Below are 5,000 nucleotides of genomic sequence, written 5' to 3' on the forward strand. Positions count from 1 at the left end.
ACACATTCATCTGGTGTATCAACGTATATTGCACTGATAACCTCATCTTGCAGCCAATTATGCATCTGTGAGTCATGAGGCACAGGAAGCTAGGTTGATTTCCATTCTTAATAAGGCATTGAATGAGATTACTCAGAACTAACAAGCAGTCTCATCCAACTAGATTCCAATCCCCTCCCCTTCCCCCCCTCTGTCTGCACCTCCCCCTCACCCCCGCCACCCACCCTCTTCCTCCAGTCTCATATACACACGCTCTAGAACCCAAGTGATCTCTGAAAATTACAATAATGCTAACTTTGGTGCATCTTACCGAGATTTATTAGTTTAACTACCGTGCAGGCTACGTGCATGTGAGAGCCGTGCCGGTATGTGCTTGCATGCATCAGGTGAACATAATAAAAGCGCTTAGCGTGCAATTATGGGAAAACTTCCCTCATTATTCAATAGATGTAAAAACAGGCTTTTTCTATCGCCTGAGACCCAGGCCTTCCTCTCTCCGTCACAGTACTCTTCGTTCATTTGCTCATTGAATTCGCTCGGGCTGGTTGAATTCCATTCAGTTGCGTGGGAGATGAGTGAAAGTCAATGAAAGGTGAGTGAAAGTCAGTGAAAAGTGGTATGGGTGCCTCGGTGTACAGATGCATATTTTAAGGGCGATTTATTCTGAGGCTATCTGTTCGTATTACTGCGTTTTAATTTTAGCCTTTATGGGCATGGTTAATTGCACGTATCAGTTGACATGTATGTTAGAATCGTGGTGGAATATATCAAGAAACTTGATTTTGTAGTTACTTTGGCGTTTTCCGTTAGAATATTTTCATTATTTTGTGCTTCCTCCTCTCTTATTTTCTTTTAATTATATTCTGCCTAATTCATTCTCTCTCTCTCTCTCTCTCTCTCTCTCTCAGCATTGACGCCAGGTATTTCTTTCATCAGTCTGTCTCTCTTTATTATTATATCCTTACTTCACCCTTTCTGTCTAAAAATCAAACATTTTCTCTCTCTCTCTCTCTCTCTCTCTCTCTCTCTCTTTGTTTTTAACCCTTTTGGTATGACGCCAGATAACTTAATCAGCCAATCTCTTTCTTATACCCTTATTTCATTGTGGCTTTCTGAAATTCAGGCATATTTCAGAATTTTCTCTCTCTCTCTCTCTCTCTCTCTCTCTCTCTCTCTCTCTCTCTCTCTCTCTCTCTCTCTCTCTCTCTCTAAGCTTTTTAGTTGTGACGCCAGATAACTCTTTGTTAATCAGTCTCTCTTTATTATACCCTTATTTCATTCTGGCTTTCTGAAAATCAAACATATTCTCTCTCTCTCTCTCTCTCTCTCTCTCTCAGCTTTTAGTTGACAGATAACTCTTGATTAATCATTCTCTCTTTACTATACCCTTTATTTCTTTCTCGCTGTGTGAAAAAATCAAACATATTCTCTCTCTCTCTCTCTCTCTCTCTCTCTCTCTCTCTCAGCTGTTTCCTCTCAGCTGAGTTGTGACGCCAGATAACTCTTGATTAATCAGTCTCTCTTTTATTATACCTTATTTCATTCTGGCTTTCTGAAAATCAAACATATTCTCTCTCTCTCTCTCTCTCTCTCTCTTCTTAGTTTTTAGTTGTGACACCAGATAAACTCTTGATTAATCATTCTCTCTTTACTATACCCTATTTCTTTCTCTCGCTGTGTGAAAATCAAACATATTCTCTCTCTCTCTCTCTCTCTCTCTCTCTCTCTCTCTCTCTCTCTCTCTCTCTCTCTCTCTCTGCCTGCTTGGCATTTTGCGCTCTCATTTCCGAAGCCGTCGAAATAAATATGGAGAAACTTTCGCCCGAGTATTGTCTCTCTTATTTACGGAGCCTGTGAGTGTTGTTTCTTTATTTATGAAGGCGTTGGTACGCTTTTGACGGCCGCAGTCATTATCGATAGCCGGAGCAGCAGAGGACGAAGAAGAAATGTTGCAGCGTTTGTAAATCAAGATTATAGGGTCGTACATTAGACGAGTTTATATGCCATGTTTCTATCTATCTATCTCTCTCCCTCTCTCTCTCTCTCTCTCTCTCTCCCTGCTCGGACATATAGAGAGAGTATAACGTGCCCGTTCGGATAAGAAATTGCTTGTGTGCTTGCGATTTGCTTTTATTGTCTCTTTCGCTGTGATTTGCATATTTTTGGGATTTTTTTTGCTTGCTCTTATTTGGTTGCGTGTTGTGTGTGTTTTTGTAAGAAATTGCTTGTGTGCTTGCGATGTGCTTGCGATTTGCTTTTATTGTCTCTTTCCCTCTGTGTTTGTCGCTGGGATTTGTTCATTTTTTGGGAATGTGTGCTTGATATTATTTAGTTGCATGTTATGTGTGCTTTTGTAAGACATTGCTTGTTTGCTTGCGATGTGCTTGCGATTTGCTTTTATTGTCTCTTTCCTTGTGTGTTTGTCGCTGTGATTTGTTTATTTTTGGGAATTTGCGCTTGTTAATATTTGGTTGCGTGTTACTTGTGTTTTTGTAAGAAATTACTTGTGTGCTTGCGGTGTGCTTGCGATTTGCTTTTACTGTCTCTTTCCCTGTGTTTGTTGCTGTGATTTTTTTTATTGGGGGGGAATTTTTGCTTGTTACTATCCAGTTGCATATTATGTGTGTTTTTGTAAGAAATTGCTTGCGTGCTTGCGCTGTGCATGGGATTTGCTTTTTTTTCTCCTTCGCTTTGTATTTGTCTCTCTGACTTATTTATTTTGGGAATTTGTGCTTGATATTATTTAGTGGCATGTTATGTGTGTTTTTGTAAGAAATTGCTTGTATGCTTGCAATTTGCTTTTATTGTCCCTTTGGCTGTGTGCTTGTCGCTGTGATTTGTTTATTTTTGGGAATTTGTGCTTGTTATTATATAGTTGCATATCATGTGTGTTTTTGTATGGCTTGATATACTTTCTTTTCTTTTCTTTTTCTTTGGCTATTCCCACTTTGTGGGATTGTTCCTACAAATATTTTTATTGATTGTGATATTTTTACTTACACAAGGTTTAAACTTTACTTTCAGAACCGTATGTAAAAAAAAAGTCTGCGCCTTGTGTTTTTTTTGTATTTCTTTCTGAAGTCAATTTTATTTTGTTTTCTCTCTAAAAATAAAAGAACAAAGAGTTCAAACAGGATTGTGTAAGAAATTCTTTATCAGTTGCTTCGTCCAGAAACTGATGTTCGGGGCAACTGGTTCGCCTTTCTCAAATATATCCAAAAATCACGCATATAGGTGAACATTATTAAATATTTTACCCTTATGGATTTCTCTCTCTCTCTCTCTCTCTCTCTCTCTCTCTCTATATATATATATATATATATATATATATATATATATATATACATATATATATATATATATATATATATATATATATATATATAGTGTATATATATATGTATATATCTCTCTAGTGTATATATATATATATGTATATATATATATATATATAGTGTATAATATGTATATATATATATATGTATAACATATATATATATGTATATATATATATATATATATATATGATTATAATCACCTTCATACGTGATTCATTTTGTCACACATCACCGCACTTGAAAATAAGAGAGATGGGGTGTAGGTCCTGACCGGTTTCGACTTTATTTCCAAGCCATTGATAAACGTACTGGCCATAGGAGACTACAGATCCACGCCTGACAGGTGTCAGGGAGGCGGAGTTTGGAAAACTCATTAGCACTGCCGCCCCCGTTCTGTGTTTACAAATATGATAGTCCTATTGCCATACATCTCTACTGCCTACCTTAAAATTTGAACAATTTACAAATTTCTTTTGATATTGAAGGATCGAGTTTATACATCCCTTGACTGATATTCATATTATGGCCGTAACTTTCTTTTATAAAGCTAGATTCAGTGATATTCCTACCCAATGCGTCATTAGAATATACAATCCTTTTTGCCCCTTCCCAGTTGATAGCATGATTGTTCTCACTAACATATACAAAAATACCACTGTTCCCCTGTGCATATTCTTCATATTTTTTATGCTGTTATACTCTCTTTTCCAGTGCTTTACCCGTTCGGCCAGTGTAAAAGTTGTCACAAGACTTATATGGAATTTTATATACACATCGTTTAGTATTGCCGGGAGAAATCAGTGTTTTCATCTGTGCTTTTAAGAGCATTACGTGTAAGCCCTGAATATATTGATGAGGAAATAGATAAGATTGGGAATACGGGCAAGAAATTTAAATATCCTGACTGCGTATTAAACAATGCATTAGAAAGCGGCAAAAAGACTTTTGTATAAAAACCAAAAAGAACCTTAATATATATAATATATATATATATATATATATATATATATATATATAATATATATATATAAATTTCTGACTCACATGAAGATCAGAACCCAGGTCTTTCAATTGAAGGCAAGGGCGCTGCCCACTAGGCCATACAAGCCTAAAAAGAAGCTGGAACCTGAGAGCAACTGCACCCAGGAATTACCTGGGCAAGCTAACTGCTTGCACACCAGCAGAGTTTTCCCCAACTCCCGACTCAGCGATGACCCAATTGACAAATTTCATTCAATTATCCGTTCTGGGTTCGACCCTGATGTAGTCAAAAATTTATTTCTGTTCACTGTGTTTGATATATATATATATAGCATATATATATATATATATATATATATATATATATATATATATATATATATATATATATGTATATATATATATATATATATATATATATATATATATATATATATATATATATATATATATATAATCGTTAATTTAAAGGAAAAGATTAAGCCCTTCCTCTGATAGATAAAGAGCTTTCAGGTCACAGAGAAAAAAAGCTCCATCTTGATAAAAAAATAAATAAAAAAATAAAATAAACTATATATATATATATATATATATATATATATATATATATATATATATATATATATATATATATATACACACATATAATCGTTGAATTTAAAACAGATTAAAACCCTTCCT

The 5,000-nt window shown here is 35.2% G+C and overlaps 1 protein-coding gene across 1 annotated transcript in view; it reads left to right on the forward strand.

Moving 5' to 3' along the window:
- The window catches only part of LOC136841121 (mitotic apparatus protein p62-like), a 59,497-nt gene that overhangs the window by 25,470 nt on the left and 29,027 nt on the right, over positions 1 to 5,000 (forward strand). The gene's annotated exons all lie outside the window — the stretch shown is intronic.

Source organism: Macrobrachium rosenbergii, chromosome 8 (assembly GCF_040412425.1).
Source record: "Macrobrachium rosenbergii isolate ZJJX-2024 chromosome 8, ASM4041242v1, whole genome shotgun sequence".
Taxonomy (NCBI): Eukaryota; Metazoa; Arthropoda; class Malacostraca; order Decapoda; family Palaemonidae; genus Macrobrachium; species Macrobrachium rosenbergii.